The following is a 12,303-nucleotide window of genomic DNA, read 5'->3' as shown; positions in this document are numbered from 1 at the left end:
ATAATCAAAGGTTTAGCATCATAATCAGGGAACCCCCACGATAGTGCTAGATAGCAGAGAGCCATAAACTTTATTCTTTTCAGAAAACGACAGTGTTCTTTCACCTTGAAGGAACCCTCAATCTAACCCTATGTATGCCATATACATTTACTAGTATTCCATTTACTGTATCTAAGAATTCTCCCACAGAGCAGTAATATGCTAGTGTGTTGAATGGATATATATTACAATGGGAGAGATTTATTAACATGGTGTAAAGTGAAACTGGCTCAGTTGCCTCTAGCAACCAATCAGCTTCCATCTTTCATTCCTCACAGACTCTTTGGAAAATGAAAGATGGAATTTGATTGGTTACTAGAGGAAACTGAGCCAGTTTCACTTTACCCCATGTTTGATAAATCTCCCCCAATATTTCTAATCTGTCTTGTGGTGTGATGTTATTTTAGAGCATACATACTGTAGGATTTTATTGAGAGCTATAGAGGTTTTCTACTCAGTGTACTCAGTCATAAATGTCCCTCATAGACTTGCAAGAAATAAGGATAAATGCATGCCGCAATTGTGAGTTTAAGAACACTTAGGCCATGTTCACACAACATATCTTTTGCATAAATCACAGCCGTTGTTGCAATTTGCAACAATGGCCGTGATTTATGCAGAAGATACGTTGTATGTGAATGAATGGAATCCCGGCCGAAGTGTTTACATAGAGTATACGCTCAGGACAGGATTCCAACCGGCCACACGAAAAACTGACATGTATAGAGTATACACTCCGGCAAGGATTCCAACCAGCCACACAAAAAACTGACATGTCAGTTTTGTGCAGCCGCTTTTCATTGAATAGCGGCCGCACAGACATGCAATGCAGCTCATGCAATGGAGCGTGCGGCTCTCCCCACTTCCTTCATCTCTCTCTCTACCCCTTCCAGCTCCAAGTGGCATACAAGACTCAGAGAGCCCATGTGCAGGCACTTTTGATCAAAACAGCGATGCATGCTTGGTGATTCTGTGACAATGCCATTGGAGCTGACAAGCTCACTGCAAAGAAGCTTATGTGTGGATCAATGGCGCCTGCATGAGATTTGGACAAAAGCCTTTCTGTCACTCAAAGCTGGACAGGGCCATGAAGGGAATCGGGACAGGTGTTGTAGCCAAGGACATAAATATAACAAATAATGATACTTTCCATGTTAATCTAGCTATCCAACTGTGCTATTAGTTTTCTGAGGTGACAGTTTTCTGAGGTGACAGTTTCCTTCAAAGACTAAATACATTGTACTATAAAATCCTGTTATTTTACATGAATTATGATATAGTACATGTTGATTAGATTTGAGATTTGAATAAAGTATCTCCTGTCGACTTAAGGATGCTACCATTACTTTTACAAGTTAGCGTGTGGAGGGGTGATGGCTGGGCAATCTGTGTTCTGTTCTGAAGAAGTGGAACATCATATCATTTTCATCATATCATGATTTCCCCACTTTGTTTTGTATATTCCAACTTGGCAGCCTTTTCTAACATTGCCAAAAACATACGGCAGATCACAAACACTTGTCAGCCCTTTTTGTTATTTATACTATGTTTTTGTCATTGGCAGTAGTTTTACAACTATTGTTTATTTCTATCCTTTTTTTTTCTATTTAGATTACAGTTTTGGAATGTTTTTTTTCTCCTCTAGTACAACATGCTTTCATCTATCCCAGGTATGCTTCAAATTGTTACACAAACATAATAAAAAAAATTATTGTGAAGGTTCTTGAATTTTACAGCAGAAACAAGCAAAACAATAGTTGATGAGATTTCTACAGGTATGAATGTAAGGTAATAGAGAAATGTTGGCTTTTACTGATGAGTACTATATTAAAGGGGTTGTCCAGCGAAAATGTTTTTCTTTCAAATCAACTGGTGTCAGAAAGTTATATAGATTTGTAATTTACTTCTATTAAAAAATCTCAAGTCTTTCCATACGTATAAGCTACTATATGTCCTGAAGGAAATGTTGTTCTATTTTCAGTCTGACAGTGCTCTCTGCTGACATCTCTGGCCGAGGCAGGAACTCTGTCTCGGTTTTCTATGAATCCCCATAGAAAACATCTTCTTCTCTGGACAGTTCCTGTCTCAGCCAGAGATGTCAGCAGAGAGCACTGTGTCAGACTGCAAATAAAACAACATTTCCTGCAGGACATATAGTAGCTAATAAATATGGGAAGACTTGAGATTTTTTAAGAGAAGTAAATTACAAATCTATATAACTTTCTGACACCAGTTGATTTGAAAGAAAAAGTGTTTCGCTGGACAACTTCTTTAAGGGGTAGTCTGAGTGTTTTTTTTTTTATTATTATTTGTATTGAATTTTTCAGTACAGTACAGACAGTCTGGAGTTCACATGCATAGTATAGATAGGCATTAAGCAACCAGTATGTGATATTACAATACATTAATCTGTTGTGGAGAAAAGTTACTCAACAATAACACAACATAACTTCATACAGTTGTAACATTGTCATTGTTCTTGCCATGGAAATAATTAGTATTTAAAGTGAGGACTGCTCCTCCCGGATAAGAGTTAAAAGTTGAGACCACCTATGACTGAGTGTTTCCTTACTGAAGACACAGTGTAAGGCTATGTTCACACAACGTCAAAAATAAAGAAAAGGCGGCCGATTTTAAATTTTAAAATAACGTCTGTTTTTTCAGCGATTTAACTGACTGCAATGGTAATACATTGAAGTCAATGGAACAAAGGACGTCCAGTGCACACAGTGTATTGAATAATGGACGTTTTTACAACGGACGTCAAAATAATGAACGTGATCATTATTTTCGGACGTCTTTTGCAAACAGCGGACGTTTTTATTAGTTGTTGACACGCCATTTTTCTTTTTTCACTGTTCTTTCTCCACTTTTACTATTAAATTTAATGGACTTTTCCATTAAGACACACCCAAAGTCCAATTAGTAACCGAAAATAATGTACCAACAGCTGTCATTGCACTAAGGGGAGGCCAGGCTTCTAAATTACGTCCGTTATTTTAGACTCAAAAAGACGGAAGTCATTTTAAACAGTTAAAAAATCATTGTTTGAACATAGCCTATGACAGCTTCAGTGAGTCTGAAAAAACTTTCTTAAACTAAAATTTCAGTACCTCAAAGCGAATGTACCAGCAGTACATTTGATTTAAGATTTTCACATGAATAGAACAGCGCCGACGCAGGTCCTTTTTTTTTTAACTGTGGCCCATTTTTTTTAACCCCCTGACCCTCTATGATGCCCCTCTATGCCGTGACATAGAGGGGTAGGGATTCCCTTCCACTTGGGATCGGCCAGCCAGCCTCCAGTGCTTCACCCCTGGCTGTTACCTGGTAATAGAATGGAGTTGTATGCGTGAACCAGGCCGTAGTTAAAAAAAAAAAAAAAAAGACTTTGGCACTGGCTTCCCTGCACTGGCGCCATTCTATCCATGTGAAAATTATAAAGCGAATGTAATTCGCATTAAGAACACAAAATGAGAGGGGGTGATATGAGTTTTCTTCTCCTCTGATCATTCACTTTTCAATGTTTTGAAATAAACACCTGACTAAAATGTTTGCATAATACTGTATATTTTTATCCTAAGTATATTATATAATATGAGCAAAAAATAGAAAAAATGTCCGCTCACCTAATTGCTGTAGTGGTTAACTCAGTAGGCAGTGGTATCCAGAAGCAAGTGGAAAAAACATATTGCGGGCCACAACCCGTAAGGCATCCAAAAAAAGTGAGTGTCCACAGCTTCTAAAATGTAAGGTTCTTTATTTCGGCATCAAACAATAAAAAGCAAAACAAAAAAGTGAACAGTGATCTAAAAAACGCCGACGCATTGCGAGGCTCTACCTCTTAATCATGGCAATGTGAAAGCATAAATGACAAGTTTTTATGTTGCTGCATGTGATGCAAATGAGGTGGGAACGCCCCTCAAGGGGAGGAGAAATCTCTCATCAGATAGATCACATGATCAGCTTACAAAATATACACAATACCTGACTAAAAATAAATAAAAAAGTTAAAGGGGTATTCCCCTCAAAATTATTTTTGCATTAATATGTTGCCCACCCGTATCTTTCCATCTTTTTAATATAAAGTTATTAAGGATTCTGCACAGTTTTGCTGTTATCTAGGTGCCCCCACCCCCACGGATTGCATAGAATCATCAGCTCTCAGTCCACTCCAACACGCTCCCTGCTCCTGTCCCGCACCCTCCGATACGGCATCACGTGTCCTCACTCTCTTCAATGGGCCGGGTTAGCGCTTCTATCCCAGCCAATCTGAAGTGAAGGAGGACGGCGGTGGCTGCTGTTAGAGAGGGAGACAGTGATCAATCAGTGCAGCTGTCACTGACTCCTTCTCTAACAGCAGTCACCGGTACCGTGTGCCCCCCCTCAGCCCCAGAGCTCACCCCCTGACTGTGACCCGTCACCCCTCCCTTTCCCCCTCCGTCAATTGCTCCGAGCCGCTTGCTCGCTGCGCTTACCGGCGTCCCCCCCCGTCCCCCCCCCCCCCGTCCATCAATTGTTCAGGGCCGCTCGCTTCCCGGCAGTCCCCCCCCCCGTGTCCTTCAATTGCTGAGAGCCGCGTGGCCGCCGGTAAGTGACGCAGCGCTTATCGTCGGCCTCGCGGCTCACTGTTCCCCCGTCACTCACCCCTCCCCGTACATCAATTGCTGTGAGCCGCTCGCCCGCAGGCGCTTCTGGGCAGCACGTCCCCCCATCCGTCCGTCCATTGCTGAGAGCCGCGGGACCGCCGGTAAGTCCCGCGGCTCTCACTGTCAAACCCCCCCCCCCAGGTCCATCAATTGCTCGCGGCATGGGGACGCCGGTAAGCGCCGCGCCCCGCAGCTCACTGTCCCCTGTCACTTGCGGCTGCTGGGCGCTCGCCCGCGGCGCTTACCGGCGGCTCCCCCCCCCCCCGGTCCATCGATTGTTCCCCCCCCCGTCCATCAATTGTTCACCCCCCCCCCCGGTCGCCCGCGGCTCACTGACCCCCATCACATGCGGTCACTGCGGCTGCGCCGTCTCACCATCTCAGCTCTGCTACACGTCTCACCATCTCAGCCCTGCTATGCCATCACCATCTCAGCTCTGCTACACTGTCTCACCATCTCAGCTCTGCTATGCCATCACCATCTCAGCTCTGCTACACTGTCTCAACATCTCAGCTCTGCTATGGCATCACCATCTCAGCTCTGCTATGCCATCAACATCTCAGCTCTGCTATGCCATCACCATCTCAGCTCTGCTATGCCCTCACCATCTCAGCTCTGCTACACCGTCTCACCATCTCAGCTCTGCTATGCCATCACCATCTCAGCTCTGCTACACTGTCTCACCATCTCAGCTCTGCTATGCCATCACCATATCAGCTCTGCTATGCCATCACCATCTCAGCTCTGCTATGCCATCACCATCTCAGCTCTGCTCTGCCATCACCATCTCAGCTCTACTAAACTGTCTCACCATCTCAGCTCTGCTATGCCATCACCATCTCAGCTCAGCTCTGCTATGCCATCTCAGCTCTGCTATGCCATCACCATCTCAGCTCTGCTATGCCATCACCATCTCAGCTCTGCTACACTGTCTCACCATCTCATCTCTGCTATGCCATCACCATCTCAGCTCTGCTACACTGTCTCACCATCTCAGCTCTGCTATGCCATCACCATCTCAGCTCTGCTATGCCATCACCATCTCAGCTCTGCTATGCCATCATCATCTCAGCTCTGCTATGCCATCACCATCTCAGCTCTGCTACACTGTCTCACAATCTCAGCTCTGCTATGCCATCATCATCTCAGCTCTGCTATGCCATCACCATCTCAGCTCTGCTATGCCATCATCATCTCAGCTCTGCTATGCCATCACCATCCCAGCTCTGCTACACTGTCTCACCATCTCATCTCTGCTATGCCATCTACATCTCAGCTCTGCTACACTGTCTCACCATCTCAGCCCTGCTATGCCATCACCATCTCAGCTCTGCTACACTGTCTCACCATCTCAGCTCTGCTATGCCATCACCATCTCAGCTCTGCTACACTGTCACCATCTCAGCTCTGCTATGCCATCACCATCTCAGCTCTGCTACACTGTCACCATCTCAGCTCTGCTATGCCATCACCATCTCAGCTCTGCTACACTGTCTCACCATCTCAGCTCTGCTATGCCATTACCATCTCAGCTCTGCTGCACCATCTCACCATCTCAGCTCTGCTACACCGTCTCACCATCTCAGCTCTGCTATGCCATCACCATCTCAGCTCTGCTATGCCCTCACCATCTCAGCTCTGCTACACCGTCTCACCATCTCAGCTCTTCTATGCCATCACCATTTGAGCTCTGCTACACCGTCTCACCATCTCAGCTCTGCGATGCCATCACCATCTCAGCTCTGCTATGCCATCACCATCTCAGCTCTGCTATGCCATCACCATCTCAGCTCTGCTACACTGTCTCACCATCTCAGCTCTGCTATGCCATCACCATCTCAGCTCTGCTATGCCATCATCATCATCTCAGCTCTGCTATGCCATCACCATCTCAGCTCTGCTACACTGTCACCATCTCAGCACTGCTATGCCATCACCATCTCGGCTCTGCTACACTGTCTCACCATCTCAGCTCTGCTATGCCATCACCATCTCAGCTCTGCTGCACCATCTCACCATCTCAGCTCTGCTACACCGTCTCACCATCTCAGCTCTGCTATGCCATCACCATTTCAGCTCTGCTACACCGTCTCACCATCTCAGCTCTGCGATGCCATCACCATCTCAGCTCTGCTATGCCATCACCATCTCAGCTCTGCTATGCCATCACCATCTCAGCTCTGCTACACTGTCTCACCATCTCAGCTCTGCTATGCCATCACCATCTCAGCTCTGCTATGCCATCATTATCTCAGCTCTGCTATGCCATCACCATCTCAGCTCTGCTACACTGTCACCATCTCAGCACTGCTATGCCATCACCATCTCGGCTCTGCTACACTGTCTCACCATCTCAGCTCTGCTATGCCATCACCATCTCAGCTCTTCTACACCGTCTCACCATCTCAGCTCTGCTACACTGTCTCACCATCTCAGCTCTGCTGTGCCTTCACCATCTCAGCTCTGCTATGCCCTCACCATCTCAGCTCTGCTACACCGTCTCACCATCTCAGCTCTGCTATGCCATCACCATTTCAGCTCTGCTACACCGTCTCACCATCTCAGCTCTGCTATGCCATCACCATCTCAGCTCTGCTACGCCGCCATCATCATCTCAGTTCTGCTACGCCATCACCATCTCAGCTCTGCTACTTCATCATCAGACATAAGCATTGCATGATGGGAAATGTAGTTTCCTATCTTGATTATGGACCATGTTTTAGAAAAACTTGTAACTCAGGAACGGCAGCAGCTAGAAAGATGGGAGACGGCTCAAAATACTCGGGGGGACTTGGTGAGTAAGAATAGCTAGGTTTTGGGGCATCACATTTTTTTTGCTTTTGGGGGGAATACCCCTTTAACTTTACATAAAGATATTAGTAACACTGATAATTATCAGACCAAAAAATTTGTAAATGTACAGTAAATCTGATTTATAGTTCAGACCTTTTGGGAATCTTGTGTCTAACAAGAGAATTCACAGGGCTTCTCGTTTGCGCAGTAGGGAGGTCCAATTACCTCCTCTCCTGGGTTGTTTAATCCTTTCAATAGCGCTTACACGGAGACTATTTGTGTTGCCAGCATGGCAATCTACAAAGTGTTTGGATAAACCTGATATCGATCTGGATCTACCGAGAACATGTGACTTATATCTGTTAGGTGTTCCCCCACCCGGATCTTAAGTTTTCGTGTGCTAGAGCCCACATATTGAATATTACATATGTTACATTATGTTCATGTTGTATATGTAGCAAATTATAACATATGTAATATGTACGTATTTATTTTTCATCAGGTATTGTGTATATTTTGTAAGCTGATCATGAGATCTATCTGATGAGAGATTTCCCCTCCCCTTGAGGGGCGTTCCCACCTCATTTGCATCACATGCGGCAACATAAAAACTTGTCATTTATGCTTTCACATTGCCATGATTAAGAGGTAGAGCCTCGCTACGCGTTGGCGTTTTTTAGCTTACTGTTCACTTTTTTGTTTTGCTTTTTATTGTTTGATGCCGAAATAAAGAACCTTACATTTTAGAAGCTGTGGACACTCACTTTTTTTGGATATATTATATAATACATTAAATGGAACCATGATCCTCACAAAAAGTCCTTTTATGGACATCAACAGAAGAAAAAAAAAAAAAAAAAATATATATATATATATATATATATATATATATAGATGGAAAGACAAATGGAATGGCAGCACTCTGGAGTTGAAGTTCAAAACAGTGTGGTGTTTATTTCACATACTGTAGCAATAGGAAAATCAATCAGCAATCAATCGATTGATTTTTGATTTTCCTGATTGATTTTCCTATTGCTGTGTGAACACATTTATACCTGTCTATGAGCACATGTGACTACACTGCTTGAAAAAGCTCTGATTGTGAGAGCGAAACGTCGCAGATTAGGGTGAAATAAACACCACACTGTTTTGAACTTCATCTCCAGAGTACTGCGGCCTTTCCGTTGATGTACATGGTTGCACTTGTGGTCCTTCAAATGCTGACCGCTAATGCACCGACATTTTATTTTCTAAGGAGTGCTGCAGGACTTGCTATATATATATATATATATATATATATATTGTAGGGATCTTCCCGGGGGATGGTGTGTTTGGACACAGTTCAGACAGCAAACTTGGACTTATAAAAACAGCTGGGTGTTTATTAGCAGCATAAACAGTCCTCAACAGAAATGTAGCAATACCATGCTTTTCAGAACAAAACCAAACAAAAAGGTCCTTGCCCGTCTGGGCACTTACTAACACAGGTCTCCTGTCTAACTCTTCAGTAGGCAGTATCACAGGGTATGAACAGGCCCCAGCGGCGGCAGTATTCGTTGCTCCCAGGAGATACAGCATGCAAGCTGTTCACCCCTGGCTGAGAGCAATCCCCTGTAGCACTGTGAAGCTTTTAAGTTGTTGCAGGCTAATCAGGGCACACCTGATTGCAACAACCGAACTGGATCGGGGGGAAGGGAATGGCAGGTCCCACTACCAACCTACCCACCATTCCAGTAAATCCGGCCCGAAAAATGTAAAGAACAACTCAGCAGCATAATACTGCTGAGTAAGAGATCTTTCCCGGATTTACCATCTCACCGTAAGCAGTAGCCTGGGTGAGATGTACCTCCCCTCGCACACTTTACCAGTGACATGTCCACATATCCCCCCCCTCTTTTTCAGACCGGAGGGCTGAGCATTTTGTCCCCACAGACAGTGTACCCTTGATAGGGCGTCCGCATTTGCCTGTAACTTTCCTGGCCTGTGTTCCACGGTAAAATTAAAGTTTTGGAGGGACAGAAACCATCTAGTCACCCTCGCATTTTTCTCTTTATTAACCTTCATCCATGTTAGGGGGGCATGGTCGGTCACTAACTTGAACTTTCTGCCTAGCAAGTAATACCTCAGGGACTCTAGGGCCCATTTCACTGCCAGACATTCTCGCTCAACGATGGCATAGTTTTTTTCGGCCGGGGATAGTTTTCTGCTTAAGTACATCACCGGGTGCTCCTCGCCATTCACGACCTGTGAGAGAACGGCGCCTAACCCTGTATTAGAGGCATCTGTCTGGACCAGAAACTCTTGCCTAAAGTCAGGGGTAACTAGTACAGGTTGTTGACACAAGGCAGACTTAAGGCTTTGAAAAGCCTTCTCGGCCTCTGGAGTCCATGTCACCATTGCGGACTTACCTCCCTTTGTCAGGTCAGTTAGCGGGGCTGCAACTGTGGCAAAGTTTGGCACAAACCTACGGTAATAGCCCGTAATACCCAGGAAAGCTCTGACCTGTTTCTTTGTGAGGGGTTGAGGCCAATTCTGTATTGCCTCGATTTTATTTAGCTGTGGTTTGATTAACCCCCTCCCAATAATGTAGCCCAAGTATTTGGCCTCCTCTAAGGCTAGTGCACACTTCTCTGCATTGATAGTTAACCCTGCATCACTTATGGCCTCTAACACCGCCTGGACTTTACAGAGGTGACTTTCCCAATCAGGGCTAAAAATGACCACATCATCGAGGTAGGCAGCGGAGTAATCACGATGTGGTCGCAGAATCAAGTCCATCAACCTCTGAAAAGTGGCAGGGGCTCCATGTAACCCGAATGGCATCACTACGTATTGGAAGAGCCCATCAGGGGTGGAGAATGCAGTCTTCTCTCTAGCCTCAGGAGTGAGTGGGATCTGCCAGTAGCCTTTTGTGAGATCGAGGGTGGTTATGTACCTGGCATTACCCATTCTTTCAATCAACTCATCTACCCTGGGCATGGGGTAGGCATCGAACTTGGAGATCTCATTTAACTTTCTAAAATCATTACAGAACCTCCAAGTTCCATTGGGCTTTGGGATTAACACAATCGGGCTGGACCACTCGCTCTGGGACACCTCAATGACTCCTAGGTCAAGCATACGTTTTACCTCGGCTGACACCGCCTCCCTCCGTGCTTCTGGTATCCTATAGGGCTTAAGGTTTACCCTGCTTCTAGGCTCAGTTTCAATGTGATGGTGAATGAGATGCGTACGCCCTGGAAGGTCAGAAAACTTGTCTTTATTTTTCTGCAAAAACTCTTTAGTCTCCTGCTTCTGTGACACTGATAGAGTATCACCAATCTTGACCGGAGGGATTGGTTGTGACAAATTATTAATAGAGTTTGTCGCCACCAAGGATTCCCTGTCTTTCCAGGGTTTGATCAAGTTTATGTGATAAACTTGAAAAGGCTTCCTTCTACCTGGTTGGTGTACCTTGTAGTTTACCTCACTGATTTTTTCTACAATTTCATAGGGACCCTGCCACTTTGCTAAGAATTTACTTTCTACAGTGGGAACAAGTATGAGTACCCGGTCACCTGGGCTAAATGTCCTGATTCTCGCAGAACGATTGTAAATTCTGCTTTGGCTCTCTTGCGCCCTCTGGAGGTGTTCCCTTACTAGGGGCATTACAGTGGCTATACGGTCCTGCATTTGTGCTACATGCTCAATAACACTCTTGTATGGGGTGGACTCGCTTTCCCATGTCTCTTTCGCTATATCCAACAAACCCCTAGGGTGACGACCATAGACCAACTCGAAGGGAGAGAACCCTGTGGACGCTTGGGGTACTTCCCTAATAGAAAACATCAGGTAAGGAAGTAAGTGATCCCAATCCCGACCATCTTTTTCCACCACTTTCTTTAACATATGTTTTAGGGTTTTATTAAACCTCTCCACTAATCCATCTGTCTGGGGATGATATACAGAGGTACGTAGGTGTGAGATTTTAAACAGTTTGCATACATCCTTCATCACCTTTGACATAAACGGGGTACCTTGGTCGGTCAAGATTTCCTTGGGGATCCCCACCCTGGAAAACATATAAAACAATTCACGCGCAATTGTTTTGGATGCAGTGTTTCTTAAGGGGACAGCCTCAGGATAGCGGGTTGCGTAATCTAAGACTACCAAAATGTACTGGTGTCCCCTTGCCGACTTTACAATGGGACCCACTAAGTCCATTGCAATGCGGTCAAAAGGTACCTCTATGATGGGGAGCGAAACCAACGGACTGCGGAAATGCGACACTGGGGCGCTAAGCTGACATGTGGGGCACGACTCACAGTATTTTTTTATGTCAGCATAAATCGCAGGCCAATAAAACCTCTGGAGGACTCTCTCCTGCGTTTTATCTGTCCCCAAGTGGCCCCCAAGGACATGATTATGGGCCATGTCGAGTACCTGACGCCGGTACGACTTAGGCACCAGAAGCTGTTCCACAACCTCATCATTAATTTTAGTGACTCTATAGTAGAGATCGTTAGTCACAGAAAAATGTGGAAACTTTTTCTCAGCTTCTGGTTCCTGAGGTACCCCATTCATAACAGTGACCTGCTCTCTCGCATTTTTGAGAGTGGGGTCCTGCAACTGTGCAGTACCAAAATTATCCCTAGACACCTCTAAGTCTGGAACATTCTGCTCAGTGGGAGGAGCCTCTTCCTCACCAGCCAGGACCTGCAAAGGAAAAGCATCATTTTCATCCTGTACATTTTTATCATTTACCGTGGGTAATGCAATAGACTTAGGGGTCTCCTCACTCCTTTCAGGGGATTGTTGTTTTCCCCATAGAGCCCAGAACAAT

Source organism: Dendropsophus ebraccatus, chromosome 6 (genome assembly GCF_027789765.1).
Source record: "Dendropsophus ebraccatus isolate aDenEbr1 chromosome 6, aDenEbr1.pat, whole genome shotgun sequence".
Classification (NCBI taxonomy): Eukaryota; Metazoa; Chordata; class Amphibia; order Anura; family Hylidae; genus Dendropsophus; species Dendropsophus ebraccatus.
The sequence above is the reverse complement of the archived record's forward strand: the minus strand, read 5'-3'. Positions refer to the sequence as shown.